The sequence below is a fragment of the Labeo rohita genome, unplaced genomic scaffold (assembly GCF_022985175.1).
Source record: "Labeo rohita strain BAU-BD-2019 unplaced genomic scaffold, IGBB_LRoh.1.0 scaffold_187, whole genome shotgun sequence".
NCBI classification, from domain to species: Eukaryota; Metazoa; Chordata; class Actinopteri; order Cypriniformes; family Cyprinidae; genus Labeo; species Labeo rohita.
The window spans coordinates 45,750-62,207 of NW_026128077.1; the positions used below are offsets into that span (position 1 = coordinate 45,750).

The window sequence follows — 16,458 nt, forward strand, 5'->3', positions numbered from 1 at the left end:
AACCACTTAAGTCCTTGTAGATTCTAACTGTATGGGAGAGAAAAATCTCCTGGTTGGGTTATAGTCCTTACTAGAATAGTTTGGTTAAATCTCTGCCTTACCTCCAAAAACCCCTCATGCATTCTTATTCATTTCAAAACTGTACACAAAATGTAATATAAGAGAGATTTGATGAAACTCCCATCAATTGCAGTCTGTGTAATAACAACTCTAAGTTTTTGCATATGTTTTGGGATTTAGTTGTCATCCAGTTTCTGAAAAAAAATTATACAGCAATGGTTTACACCTGACATGAAAGATTTTGCAAGGATTAATGGGCTTAGAATACAGACTGTTATCTACTGGAGTCAAATAGCCCAAGCTTTAAAATAATTGTTTTAAATTGTAAATGCATTATTCTGTGTGATAGTTAATTTGCTGCTGTGGTTTATTTAAATGTTTCTTTTAAATTACTCTGAAGTATTATTGAGTGTACTAAAAAAAAAAAAACAATAATAATAATAATAATAATAATAATTACACAAAAAAAATAAATAAATAAAAATATATCAAAAATAAAAAGAAATTTGGTCCCAAATGAGCCAACTTAGCAGTGCTCAATGTACATACTGCAGACATGCACTAAGATTGCAGAAATTTCCCTGAGCAATGAATCTGTCCTTATGATGACTCACAGTCTGGAGGTGAGACCTGCAGGGCTGTCAAGTCTCATCCGTGAGTCACTAGCTCACACCACACACCTTTTTTTTCCGCACTGAGAATACCAGGCGTGTCTGCACAAGATTTGAGACTTTAGGTGTGTTCAAGATTACCCGGGAGCAGTCGGAACTAGGGCTGTCAAACGATTAATTGTGTAAGGATCCATTCGCTGGCCCAAAGGCGGAGTCCAGCGACTTGGTTGAAGGTTTAATGCATGTTCGGGCTTTTAACAGCGCTTCTGCAAAATCCACTTAATTTATCAGGATTTGGTTTCAATTTGAATCTAGCTCCATGTTTAATCTGACTCCAATTCCATGTGATCTTAAATTTTAGGCGGTTTCTCTAATTTAAACTAATCACAAATACAGATTATGTCTTAATTTAGATATTTGATTATTCTGGAAATCCCATACTTTTAATTATTCATTCATTAAGGATCTAATATCGCTTTGCAATTCACTTGGCCAACAGTGAACGCGCGACACAAGCTCGCCAGTTCTGGACTTACTCAGAGGATGAGGGGTGGTTATAATACATTTTATGCAGACTGCACCCTGCAGCTCTTTTTCTATAATCACGGGAATTACAACGTGTTAAGCCAGTGACAGTCAGTAATCGGAAGCCCTTAATGGTGTTCCCCATGGTCCAACCATTGGTACTTCGGTATGATCCATCCTGGATGCAAACTTTGTGGAAAATATCAGACTACACTTTAATCTACTAGAAATAATGATTTCAGAAGAAATCAGATTGAATCAAATAGAACAATTTATTTGTCAGGTAAAATGTATCACATGAATTACACAACTGAACAATGAAAATCCAATTCAGAATTAAATTCAGTTCCAATTCAAATAAATACATAACATCAGTTACTCAAAGATAAATCTAAGAGTGGGAGATGCATACCTGAACGCAGAGAGATTCACAACAGCATGTGAGAGGTTTGGAGGCAAAGCTCCAGAGACTCTCACACACAGTGTGGGGTTCTTCTGAATACAGAATCCCCCCGTAGTGTTTTGTCACTTCGCTTATATACCCAGACCAAAACAAACAAATCTTCCAATCAGCGGTAAAAACATAAAGACCTTTTGGTGTGTCAGGAGATCTCATGACTCAGGGTCACACCTGGCTGGAGATTCTCACCCGACCCTAAGGGGAAAACACACCCCTCAGCAGCAAAACACAATTCTACAAAGGTGTTCAGTCTTCCTTATAATATAAGTGACTGCTGTGAAATTGAGACCATTTTACCAATCGCCATTAATCACATACAAAATAAAAGTCTGAGTTTGCCTAATATATGTGCGTGTACTGTGCCTAATTATTATGTATATATAAATGCACACAAATTAATTTGTAGAGCCACAGCCCTGCAGAGTTCAGCTCCAACCCAAATAAAAACTCACCTGCTTTTAGCCTAGTAACCTTCAGATCTTGATTAGCTTGTTCAGGTGTGTTTAATTAGGGTTAAAGCAAAAATCTGCAGGGCTGCGGCTCTCCAGGACTGACATTCGTTACCCTGGTATATAATGTGTATGTTTAAGGAATCAGATCTTTTAAGAATAAGTGAGTGGCTCTTAAAGGAGCCTTTGTGTTATGGTGAAGAGGAAAAGCATCAGCAGGTGAGGGGTGCAGAGATGACAGCTGGGCACATCAGGCTGTGTTGTGTGTTCACCACTTTGGTCCAAATTTGGCCCAAAAATCCACTTTGAAAATTGGCCTTTGTTTGGTCCGTTGGATTTAGTCATAATTTATTTACTGTGCACTGAAATGTGTACTCCATAAATAGCTGAAAACCAGGAAGCATCGATGCTCATTACGTTCCCTTATAGGAAGTTCTGAAGCTCAAAACTTAAGAGATAATTCACTACAAAATGACATGTGACCGATTTTAAAACACAAACCAATATCATATTTCAGCATAAACATACATCACTAGACAGATAATGTCTAATCTTGCAAACATTTACAATTTATTTATGGCTGAAATCTGCACATTCATGTAACAAAGTATTTATCATAATGTACTGTAAATATCATTAAAACAGATTTTATAGATTTGTTTTAATGCTGTGTGTAAATATCAGTAGTAACCCTGTACAATGAGGACCGAAATAGTCACCATTGTGTAGTGAGCCACTGTCCTTATCATTGTCTGAATTTGTGAACACAATATATCACTTCACAACCTAGCAAACTATTCAGGTGATTGAGACACACCCTCTGTACCTCTGTTGACAACTCCTAATAATTATGAAGAATGAGTACACTTTCATTTGAACAGCCTTTTGGCATATAGGCGGAGTTTAACGTTGTATTTGTTGTTGCTTGAATGGGATTCAAGCAAATGACTCCCAATTGCCGCTAATTTGAAAGTGAAAGTAAAATGTGCACTGCGCATTCACAAAGCAAAGAAAGTGAGTAAAAAAAAGAGGAAAACTGAAGATTTGTGCCATTGGAGCCAGTTTTCTACTTTCCTCATAACTGAGAAACTTGCAAAAGAAAATAAGGAAAAGAGAGTCTTCTCTATCAATACAAGTTGAGACTACTCGCGAGGATATGGGGCTTAAATTTAAATTAATTTACTTAAACATACTTATTCTATCCACTAAAATAATAAGATAATATAAATAAAACGAAAAAATATGAATTCTTTGATTTTTCATAGCTCAGACTTAATCATGATTGGCTCTCGTCTGGTTCGCGCAAATCTGAACTCTGCCTATGCCTTTTCGACTAGTTTTTGCTGGGTGGGTACGTCTGGTCATTTGATTGTTGTTCCACCTTTCAGACAGACACCTGGACAGTATCTAGAAAAGGCAAATAAACTAAAAGACTGAAGAAAAGGAGAAAAAATGGTCTTGAACCAGCACTCTTAAAATCTTTTTAAACTTCTCATGACCACCTTTACAAGAATGTATTGTGTGTTTTATTGTAGGCTTATTTATTGTGTAAAATTTAGTCTAACTTGTTAGAATTTATATTAAATTATCTGTTAAAGGAATAGATTTTTCCCTGTACATTTATATTACAACTGTGGCATGCTGTAGCCATTGGTTCTATATGTGCGATGCTTCTTTATAACAAATGCTATATTAATTACCTAAAATAGCTGTAGCAAATGCTACAGCTAAGAACTATGGTACATTGCTTTCAGGTATTCAAAAATATGGCATAGATTAAATCATTAAGATTTACTGATGAACTGATGATGAACTGATGAAATAAATAAACAAACAAACAAATAAACCTTATGAGTGAGCATGACCCCAGGACTCTACTAAAAGAGTTCACACTTTAACTCCTGAATCACACTTTAAGAGGTTGTGGGTGCATGGATCCCTCAGGTTGAGAGAACATTTGGGGGAATTCAGGCTTGCGAACGAGCTTCGTTTTCACAGTGACCGGTTCCAGGTGTACTTTCGGCTCAGTAGGATGCAGTTTGACAGTTTGCTGGGCAGAGTTGGGCCTATTTTACCTGAAATGAGACGATCAACAGCTGAATCATAACTGAAACTATGGCGGTTCACAGTTTGTGATACACTCGTGAATTTTAAACATTCAACATTTTTGTATGTATCTACATCTGTGAATTGTGTTTTGCAATTGTGAAACGTATTTTATGAATTTATATTCTTCTTTTGTGCACGTGAATTGTTTTTTGTGAAAATATATTTGTGCACGTGAATTGGTTTTCATGCATGGGACATGTATTTGTGCATTGTGTCTTTTGTGTGAATTATGAGAATAATCTGCTTACTGGAATGTGATGCTTCCCAGTAAACATTTCTGTCTGTTTTGTGATTTCTAAGAACTGAAATATGTAAGTGCATTTCATTTACATGAACGCTGTTATCCTCATGATCACCCGTAGAGGGCCAGCTCTGATCTAACTGGATAAAGAGGAATATTGCATTGTTTATTTTAGATATGTCTAAATTGCTTCACATGCATAAATCTGGAATTGGTTTAATTCTAAGATGTTGATATGGCTGCTGCACATGTGTGACAATGATACTGATTCAGCTTGACAAACACAATATTAATATATATATAATGTTGTATAAAAATTCTGTTAAATAGTATGTGTGTTTTATATATTATTAGGATTAATTGATGCCAGTCATCTAAGCTTATACATACTTTAGGTCAAGAACTACACATAATTATACAATGGCATCTCCACTGGAAGCCATAAAGAAATTTCTTGAACCTGAAACTAAAGGCCTTTGAGTATGAAAATCTAGTTCTGCCACCTGGTGGACTAAGACGATAACTGCAGTTTATATTGTATATTAAACACACATTTCTGATACATATTTAATTTATGAAGCCTTAAATTCTGTTTAATACAAGTTACATAATTTCAGGTCAATTCATTTCATAAGTTAAAAGCTCACAAATATAATAATCATCATCATAATGGCATTTGTGTGAATTTTAAATGTCACAATAGCAAACAATTTTTCATCATCATCTTCTGCTGTAATGGACAGTGTTGTGTGTTTGTACAGTAGATGTACAGTGTAAAGTGCAGGATTGAGTGAGTCTTGAGCTCTTGTGTTTGTGTCATTAATGATCTGCTGATGTGAATCAGATGTTTCATCACACACACATGATATCCTCAACTATTTTCATTTCACCTGCTTATTGCTTACAAAAGAGTTTAATTAGGGTATTCTATAACCTTTTTACTTTTATTTTGCATCTGTCACAACTTTTTTGGCGTGTGTTGCAGCCATGAAAATCAACATTTGGTTATATTTACAAAATAAGTTTAAAGTTGGCCACTGAAAACATTGGATGTTTTTTTTTTTTCTTTGTACTTTAGTCAGTTAAATAAATGTTAAAGAAAATGAACAGATAACATATTTGTGGTCTACATCTAGATTGAAGATTGATTTATTCTCTTTAGCCTGGTGTTGCCTGAGAATATTGGGGGTATATAGTTGTTTATGGTTTATCTTGCATACTTTTATTTGTATCTTAAAAGTTTTTATTTATTTGTTGTTGGTTTTTATATTATTTAACTATGTTTATAAATTGTACAGCACTTTGGAACAACACTTGTTGCTTTTAAATGTGCTTTATAAATAATTGTGAACTTGGAACTTGAAATGAATGTACAAGTCTATGTGAGATGTGACAGAGAAATGTGCTGTATGAGCCGTAAATACAGCAACTTTCTTTGGTTTTGATTGATGATACAGGAAGTTCAAACCCACAATGTGTGGCAAAGTTTATGTAGCGTTTTCTAATTCTCATATATTGTCCAACACTGTCAAGCAAAACAGTCACTGCAAGACATGTCTGTTTTGTTTTTCCCAAGAAAAACTGGAGGAACTGCAGAAGGGGAAAAAATCTAGTCCTGTTCAGGTTACAGCATAGCTGAAAGAGCCACAACCTACACAATTACAATTATCTGTCCTTACCTGCTGCCAAAGACAAGACACACAACTGACATCTCCAGCCAGCTAATGAATACATACTCACAAACGACGTTTGATGTTGAGAAATTATTATTTCAAGAAATGTAAAAGATTTTGGCTGGTTTATGTGTCTGGTGTTCTATGAGAGCTGTGTGTGGAGGGAGATGAGTGTTTTTTTTTTTTTTTTTTGGTTTTGTTTTGTTTTGTTTTGTTTTGTTTTGTTTTGGAATGTCTGTTTTTCATCTATTTGCACACATTGTTTTGAAGTATACTGTATAGCTGTGTTTTGCGATCAGGGCCGTCCATCACATGGTTGCGAACAGTTCCTTGTGAACCTTAAAAATTCAATTTTTTTTTTTCATTCTTTTATTTTAGTCATTATTTCATTTGAAAAAGTTCATCATTTTATTTTATTGACAAAATATTTTAGTTTGTCATGTATATTTTTTTTCATTCGATGAGATAACATTTTAAGTTGTCACTTTTCACTTCCTTACTTTTGAGGTAAATGACGAAAAACGTATACAGTAATTATGAAACAAACCACATTTGTACAAGACAAGTGTGAAATTAACGTAGATAGAAATTATACTCTGAACCCCACGTGGACTCCCAGATGCCGTACTAGCCTTCAAGATCCTCGATACTGCTGTTCAAGTAAACAGTCAGCGCTTACAGCTGAGGCAGTCACAGAACCTGATTTTACCAAGTATGACATATTCCTGGATCAGCATATTTGTTGACCCTGGAACAACATTGGGATTAACCAATCAGATTTTAAAAATCAGTTTATACTTTTTGTGAAGTTTAGGTTTACAATCAGTGTTTGGTGCTTGTACACCACTGTCATTCATCTATTATTTCCTCTGATTTTAGGGATTACTCATGGGTAAGGTTAGGTTTAGGTGTAGGGATGTGGTCAAGATTAAATTTTTGGATTAAATTGTTGTACCGGGGTCAACAAAATATGTTGACCCAGGAACACATCTAACTTAGCAAAATCAGGACGTGCTGAGGCAGTCACATTCACTGATATGAAATCAGCTTTGAAAATAACTTTAAAGATAACATGACTTCACCATGAGAGGGCTGCCGTGCAGTGCACAGCACAGGCATACTCAAGAAAACGTGGAAATGAGTCAAACACCACACAATAACCCAGTTTTGCTAAGTCTGCGGTTTCCTGCAGAAACGGCTAAACACTGTTGCCGAGGAAAGCAAACCCAAGTAAAGTAATTATAGCCCCCAGAATGTTAATTTTATCAGGGGAACAATGCCAAAAACGTGTACAATAACAAAATGTTTGTTCTAAACTTGAACATTATTCATCTTAAAACAAAAAAGAGGGGAGAATAAGTTATGTTTTATCTAAGTTTATGTTTTATCCTTTATCAAGATACGTTTTTATCATTATGAAGCAGTAAAGAGTGTTATTTTTGTGGTTTGTTGTGTGGTTATAGAGTATCAGCAAGGACCGTGGAAAATAGTGAGTTTTTATTTATTTATGTATTTTTTAGATGAAAGCTAGGTCAACATGAGTGAAACCAGTACAAAGTAAAAGTGGTTAATGATGTAAAGGGGAATCACCCACGAGCAGGGGAAAGGTTTTACTCTTTCGTTTTAAGCAACGGGGGCGTCCCGTCCCGGTTCTTGAAGTTCGCAGGGTAGGAGGCATATAGGCAGAGTTTCACTTTTATGCGTATATATATATGTTCTATAAACATATACACTACCGTTCAAAAGTTTGGGGTCAGTAAGACTTGTAATAGTCTTTAAAGAAGTCTCTTATGCTCATCAAGGCTGCATTTATTTGATTACAAATATAGAAAAAAACAGTAATATTGCAAAATGTTTTTACAATATAAAATAATGTTTTTTATCTTAACATACTTAAAAATAGAATTTATTCCTGTGATGAAAAGCTGAATTTTTATCAGCTGTTACTCCAGTCTTAAGTGTCACATGATCCTTCAGAAATCATTCTAATATGCAGATTTATTATTAGAATGATCAATGTTGGATAATATCAACAGTTGTGCTGACAAATATTGTTTGGAACCTGTGATTTTTTTTTTTTCTTTTCAGGATTCTTTCATGAATAACAAGTTTAAAAAGTACAGTGTTTATTCAAAATATAAATATTTTATAACAATGTAAATTATTTATTATGAACTTTTAATAAACTTTTAATTATTAACTTAATACATCCTTGGTGATTAAAAGTATTAATTTCTTTAAAAAAAAAAAGAGAAACAATAAAAATGTACTGACCCCAAACTTTTGAACGGTAGTGTATTTATGTAACATAATTTATGTAACATATTCTACAGTAAAATATATTTAGAATTAACAATGACTGCTGTACAAAGAGTAAAAAACAAACAAACAAACAAACGAAACATTATGCAGAGAAAAGGCTTTCTGCCATATAGTCGGTGTTCTGCAACACTTGCCCACCGCGGCACCGACCACCACAGTCGTTTTATTTTTTTATAGAAATAAATTATAATTTAATACTAGGCTATTTAAAATGTATGTAGGCCTAGCCTAAGTTAGTTGTTATTTTATATTAAGCATATACACTGTTGTAGGCTATATGCTTATTCGTTTTGTTAATAAAAGTTCCATGATTCATTTATGGGATAAGTGAGTTTAACGTTGTATTTTGTTGTTGACGCCCAATTGCCACTAATTTAAAAGTGAAAGTAAAACGTGCACCGCGCATTTACAAGCGATAGAATGCGTGTGAAACGAGGGAAATTGAAGTTGTCCAAATTTCTGATGTAGCCAAACAGTTAACTTGCAAAAGCGGGAAAATAACGAAAAGAGAGTCCTCTCTATCAAGACAAGTTGAGAATCGGGAGGATATGTGGCTTAAACTGAAATTAATTTACCCAAAACGTACTTATTCTATGCACTAAAATGATAATATAATATAAATAAAATAAAAAAAAAAAAAAAGAATTCTTTGATTTTTTTCATAGCTCAGACAAAATCTGAAATATCGGTACTTTAGATACTGACGTTGAATCGAAAGGATCGATCCTCACATAAAAGTATCGATTCTAAAGTGCATTTTTAACCATTAATTTATTTATTTTACAAGAAGTTTGGTGCATAAATTAAACCTCTAAGATGAACAATAGACTATTAAGGAAATATCGTGTAGGATCGAACTATTTCTCCTGCTCATCGGAACACATAATGCTGAAACACACAACAAATCGATCACAGATAGCGTTGGCTGCTGACGCTTCATTCAACATTGTTAATTATCAGAAATGATGTTTCTTCCTCTTGTTCTCATGGCATTAAAATAATAAAGCATTATTTTTAAAAAAAATTCTTGAGTAGCAAAGTATATTAGAATGATTTCTGAAGGATCATGTGACAAAAAAAAAAAATCAGCTTTGATCACAGATGCTTTTTAAATTACATTTTTCAAAATATATTAAAATATAAAATAGTTATTTTAATTGTTCGTTTTCCCTATCTTGCTGTTTTTACTGTTTTGTTTTTTTGTTGTTATTGTTGTTGTTGTTCAAACAAGTGCAGCCTTTGTTAACATGGTTAAAGACACATTACAAAGCCATACTGACCTCAGACTTTTGAACAGTATAGTGTACGTGAAATATTTATTTTAATTAGGCTAGTTTGTGTAATTAAATTTATTTAAACTGGTTGTTAAAGTTCAAATTGGTTGTTATATCCTGTAATTGCTGTCTGTAAGAAACAATTTGTGCATCTTGGTAATAATAATTAATGATACTACTACTAATTATTATTATTACTATTATTATACATGTTAGTACTCATGGGCGACATTTGACTCTTGAGTCAGGGGGGGTAAGAAAAAAAATCGGATAAGCATCAAAACAGTGCCCTACCATATTGCAACGCACCAAAGCAGTCAATACAGCGCAGTCAAGAAAAACTTAAAGAGGTTGCGTTTACTAAACTGTAGACGAGCTTTTGACTCTTGAATCTGGCGATGCTTCCCGTTTTAAGTGTCAGCTGACAGCCTCTCATTTTTAACCAAATGTGCACGCTGCTTTTCTGTTTTTTTCGTGTCTTTTTCCCGTGTCACGTGAAATGTATCCGTTTTGATACGCTGTTACTAAAGGTGAAACATGTTAAGAAAAAATTAACGATCAGTTGTGGGACTATTTTGTCTTAAATCGCATACTATTCATTCCTTTACCGTCCGTTACTGGCAATGAAATTAGGCTACTGGTTGATATGTCCCGGTAGAGCCCTGCATTTCAGCCCGAGCCCGACATGCCCCGACTTTTTTACGCCCCTAGGGCCGGACTTCGGGCCAATTTTCAAGTCATAGTTCAAACGCGGGACGGGCTTCGGGCCTGTTTTAGGCTTTTTCTTATTTTTATATTTTAGACACGGCCTTCAGCCGCTGCTGTTCTTCAGAAAAATCCTTCAGCTCCTAGAAATTATTTGGCTTTCCAGCTTTTTTGTGTATTTGAACCCTTTCCAACAATGACTGTATGATCATGAGATCCATTTTTTCACACTGTGGACAACTGAGAGACTCATATGCAACAATTACAAGAAGGTTCAAACACTCACTGATGCTCCAGAAGGAAAAACCATGCAGTAAGAGCCGGGGGGTGAAAACTTTTTGTCTTCTGGAACTTATTTTGTCTTCTGGAAAACATGCATTTTCTGTAGCTTCTAAAGGACAGTACTAAGTGACAAAAACTATTTAGGCAAAATAAGAAAAATGTACACAACTTCACTCTGTTAATGCATTTTTAATTGATGTATTTGCTCTATTGATTGATTAAATGTACTATTTTTGATTGATGTTTTACTATGCCTGGCAAAATGAATGTTATTTCTTGATTCATTTTAGACTTGGCTGAAATCATTATGACTAGTAAATTGTGAGGAGGCTTTTGTTACTGCAAATGAACGGCCAGAATAGAGCAAACTGAAGGCTCGGGACTGAATGGAGCAGTAGTCATATGAGACCTCCTGATTTCAGTCTATCACTGATGTTAGCAAGTTGTACGAGGAGAAGACCAGTAACTGGAGAGGTAAACTACACTTTCTGTAAAAAGCAAGCACTAGGTGGCTGCCAAAAATGTATTAATCACCTACAAACCTCTGACTAAAATCTGACTTTTGTGAGCATGTGATTGGTGCTGTGACTGACGCCAGACTCACATGTTCTCCAGTAAATGATTATTTGAAAGTACAGTGAGTCTGGAATAATCAGGTATCTAAATTATGACACAACTAACATTATGATCAAAATCCAAAAATATTATCACAATTTGTAAACACTTGAAATTGGAGTCAGATTCAAACGAAGAAGCAGTCAGAATCAAAATAGTATCAAATCAGAGTTTTAATAAACCTAGTTATTTTTGACAAAAGCACAATAAAAGACATACACACACAGAATACCTTCACCCAGGCCGCTGGACTTACAAGGTCTGTACTAAATACACAACAACATGCATTTTATATGATCCCTCTTACTTTGGTAAAATACTTAACATTCTGCAGATTCTGCAAGGTGTATGTAAACATTTGACTTCAACTGTAAATAATTGGGTCATATGAAAATGTTTGGTGATCAAGTTTTCAGTAAAATGGAAAATTAAACCACAATTCCCACTGTGTTGAAGGTAATCTTTTATTGACTGCATCCAAACCCTTTGGTTGTGCTGGCTAACTTTCAAGCAGAACAGTTTTGGACTTTAGTTCATAGACAGTAGTGGGGAGTAGAGTTTCAGAGATCTGGTCTTACTTGTCGGCCCAAAAGTCCAGGGGCCTGGTTAAAAGTTAATGTATTTCTGTCTGTTACTTGCACTTCTGCAATAAATAAAGGGCATTAATTTCTTCTAACAGGAGCAGGGGACAATAAACATAACATTTCTCAAGAGCAAATTTTGAATGGGACACACATAATACAGCCAAAACTGTACTTGTAAGGACAGATATGTGTACGTAGCATGGAGACCATGTTTATTATAATTACTGAATTGTTTTGCATATCCTCTATATAGTATTTTAGGTTTCGTCTGAGACTGAAGACATCCTTTATTTAGATATTTAATCGCAGCAAGGTCACTGATCTGCCATTTAACGTCATACTGAGCAAAGCCCAAAACATCAGTCGGATTACAATATTAGCCTAACAGGGGAACAGTATTAAACAAGCTAAGCTTGGTAACCTTATAATCGCTCATAGTAAAAATACATCAGATATCATAATTTTTGTCATGACTAATTTATTAATGATCCAGCATCATCTGTACTAACAGGGCCGGCCCGTGACATAGGCAGTATAGGCAAATGCTAAGGGCGCCGCACATCCAGGGGGCGCCAGAAATGGAGGAAGAAAAAAAGTGTAACTTCCACTATTCTTAAAACTAGTTTGTATTATGACTTCAGAAAAGAATAAGCCCACATTAATTTAACTGCATAGCAAAGCCTACTAAGTAGTAGTAGTAGTAGTAATAATAATAATAATAATAATAATAATAATATAGCCTACTTGCCTAAGACGCCCCCCCCTCTTCCGAATAATCAGACTTTACCTGCTACACGGTGGTTGTTTTTTGATGGGTCAACAAGCTCAACATGTCAAAACGTCCCAAACTGTCTGGTGCCCAGGGGAGGAAAAAAAGAAAAGAGGAGGAAAAATGCGACAAAGACAGAGGTAATGTTACGGTAAAAATGATGTCAATGAAATTATTTTGCTGTTTTCCGAACGATGATTGATAACGCCATTAACAATTAGCATAACATGGTTTGCTAATCAATAAATAGCTGGCGCTATCTGTTAGTTTTAACGTCAGCTAATGTTATGGAAAGGCCTAGTTGTTATGGAAAATAGTAATGTAACTACCCCCATCATTCCTTCCTCAGGCAAATGTGTAAATATTAAATCTGTTCAGCAGGTGTTATAACGTTAATTGCATTGACATTGTTATCTGACATTTTCCAAGATTGTAATAGTCAAAATGCTCTTCATTTTCCATAGTTGTAAGCCTAGTTGTTTGTTGTGTTACAGTTATTGTCTAGAGTGCGTTTATCATGTTAAACTTTACATCAGTGTTAAAGTGCACATCATTAATGTTAAAGCATAACTTAGCATTCCCACATGGTATAGTATACTGTAGTTTACTCATTCTTTTCATTCTCCTAATTAGCATTTCACTGTAATGACAATAAAATTGAAATTGTTACTAATATATGAATATGAATTATATGAATTACTAATATAATTTGTATATCAGAAAAAGTACATTGTATATGCATATATCTCTAAATCCTCCTGTCGCCTCCACATCAGCAGCACAACCCAGCAGCTAAGCTATTTATATTGTATTTCATATGTTCATTTTTTTGTATTTGTTTCTTTAATTCTTTCTTAGTATTTTGAATGTGCAAAATGCTTTATTTAAATAAAATAATGTCCAAGACAAAGCTATTAAGTTTCTTATGAGTATATGTACACTAGCAGTGGAATTTACTGTGATGCAACGGGGCGCCACCTGACCTGTGTACTAAAGAGAAAGAATCACTTCACCTGATGTTAAAGTGATGACAGACTAAGTTACTTGCACATAACTTCTGAAGAACTTTGCTCTTTCCCTCTGACACATTGCTAAAGTGTCCATGTGATGCTAAAAGTTGCTAAATCATGTTCTGATGCCACTGCACAAAATTGTCACAAAATCAAATCTCATTTGTATGTAAAATAATGTGAATAAAATTTAAAATAGAAATAACTGTATTTTGAAATGCATTGTTGAACACTTACACATTGAATGATTACAATTATATATTTTACCTAATTTACCTGCATTTAAAATTATGCATTTTGTTTTCAAGTTGCAAGGTTACAGTGAATATTGGATAATGGATAATCTACTGGAAAATTAGTATCTTTTCCCTGTTTTCTTACAGTGTACTGATCAACAATCATGGGTACAAGCTAGAAGCTACTAACAAGGTGTATCATAAATAAACAATTATTCAATTATTATTATTAAATTGAACAACTGCAAATAGTTAACTCAATTCACGTGATGTGTGTACTGCTCGGCATCTTTGATTTCCTCTGTTTGTGTAATTTGGATGGAAAATGTGTGGTTTTTTGTGGTCTGAGTCACTCATCAAAAGTTGCTTAAAGTTGTCAAATAAATATTAAAAATTGCTAAATTTGTTGCTAGGTGCATTTGGAAGGAAAAGCTGCTAGGGTAGTCTGAAAAGTTGCTAAATTTGGCAACAAAATTTTGAACATTTCTGAACTTTTTAAACTTTTTTTATTTATTACATTTATATTTACTTATTTATTATTTACAATACACAGAGTTGCTTGTAATTTTAAGGGGGAAACCCTCAGATGGGCCCCCCTGTTTGCTCTCTTTCTCCAATTAGTATTTTTGTTTGTTTGTTTGTTTGTTTGTTTGTTTGTTTTGTTGCATGGCATCTATTTTTGTGAGGCAGATCATTTCACCTTACATTGCATTGTCTCTTAATGCCTCTAATTCCAGATACATTTAATTTGGAGGCCTCAAGTGGAATCCAACTTCTTTTTAAATCATGTATTAAGATATTATTGCAGGTTATAATAAAAAAGTAGCATAAAATACTCATGCAGGGCTGTTACAAAAGTGTGTTACTCAGAGCCTTTACTGTAAGTTACAATGTGACAACTAGCCCCGGTCTCAACTACAGCATATAAACACAAAGCAAGATTAAGTAATAAATGATAAAAGTTATAAATATAAGCCAAGATTAAAGGGTACAGTCATCATTTTACTTTTTGCAGACTTGCTTCTCATATAAAACATTAGATGAATTTAAAGCACTTACGAGATACATGAGAGATCCACAACAGCCTTCAGAAATCACACAGAGCAAAACGCTTTTTCTTCTGCACGGGTGACAAACTGAACAGATGTGTTGCAAAATATCCAGAAGTAGGCACCTTTAGCTGGTTAAAATTCAGACCGCAAACTGCACTTTCAGAAACACTGTGAACTGATCGGTTCTGTCTAGGACAGTATAGACCAAACCGAAAGTAAACATTCATTTAACAACTCATTCAGTGAGCATGATTTGCTTTATCTTGTGGAAGTCCAAAAAAAAAGGTTAAGAGATGAAGAACAAAACTAAAGTTTCACTGAGATCAAATACTAAGAAGAAAATAATCCAAGCAAATGCATCAAGGCAAAAGATACTAAAAAAAAAAAAGAGTATTGCGTTAAAATAAATAAGGTATTTTAAAGCACACATGATTTCATGCATCTGCACACTAGTTTTTAATACTTTTTTTTTCAACTGCAGTAACATTTGTCATGTCTGCTGCTCAAATTTACATTCACCCGGAGTAAATAAACCATGACATCATGTTTATGTGAACATGATCAGTGATTTAGATGATTACATAATGTCTCATGTATTTTATCCCCAATCATGGCATGTGTGGTGAGAGTCTCTTTATGCTTCCTGTCTGACATTATGATCCTCATTTAGTCTTTAACCTGAAACTAAACAAATTTAGTTCCACCATCTAGTGGACAAAGATGGAAAATGCAGTTAACATTCTATGTATTATGAGAAATATAAAACCCATGTACTAATTTTCTTGACTTATAATGCCTCAAATTCTGTTTAAAACAAGTGACATACTTTCAGGTTAATTCAGTGAATATCATTCAGTTCTCATCTCACAAATAATAATAATAATAATGCTAATTTTTGCATTTTTGTGTGAATTTTAAATGTCAGAATTTCTAGCAAATAATCTTCATCATCATCTTCTGCTGTAATGGACAGTGTTGTGTGTTTGTACAGTAGATGTACAGTGCAGGATTGAGTGAGTCTTGAGCTCTTGTGTTTGTGTCATTAATGATCTGCTGATGTGAATCAGGTGTGTTTCATCACACACATTTACATCTTCAGCTCTGTGTCGTGAATTTAACATTGAGACTGAGATTTGAAACTCTACAAACATATGACTGCGTCTGAAATCTGATATTCACTGAGTAGGTGCTTGACCCCTGTGGCTTTTAAATGAGGAAAACATTATGATGAAACTCATTTTAATGCATTCATGGCTGATTCATGATTTTACACATATTCTTCAAATAGGAGATTATGGAGATCTGCTTGATGAATCATCATCATCATCAGCTGACAGATGAAGAGTCTCTGGTAAGAACAGAAATCATTCTCTTCATTTACTGTAATTCTGGAGAAATTGAGAGATGTTGTGTGTGAAATGAGGGCTAAAGCACATGAGAATGCTGAGAATCAAAGCGACTGTTGTCAGAAACCAAAACAA

The 16,458-nt window shown here is 34.4% G+C and overlaps 1 protein-coding gene and 1 long non-coding RNA gene across 4 annotated transcripts in view; both read right to left on the bottom strand.

Annotated features, from left to right (window-relative positions):
• LOC127159038 (uncharacterized) overlaps positions 1-15,054 on the bottom strand; it is an 18,011-nt gene extending 2,957 nt beyond the window's left edge. Inside the window, exon 1 of the long non-coding RNA XR_007826344.1 lies at positions 14,985-15,054. This is a non-coding gene — a long non-coding RNA (uncharacterized LOC127159038). The remainder of the gene's footprint in view (positions 1-14,984) is intronic.
• The window catches only part of LOC127159035 (lymphocyte antigen 6B), a 77,876-nt gene that overhangs the window by 44,591 nt on the left and 16,827 nt on the right, over positions 1-16,458 (bottom strand). The window lies entirely within an intron of this gene.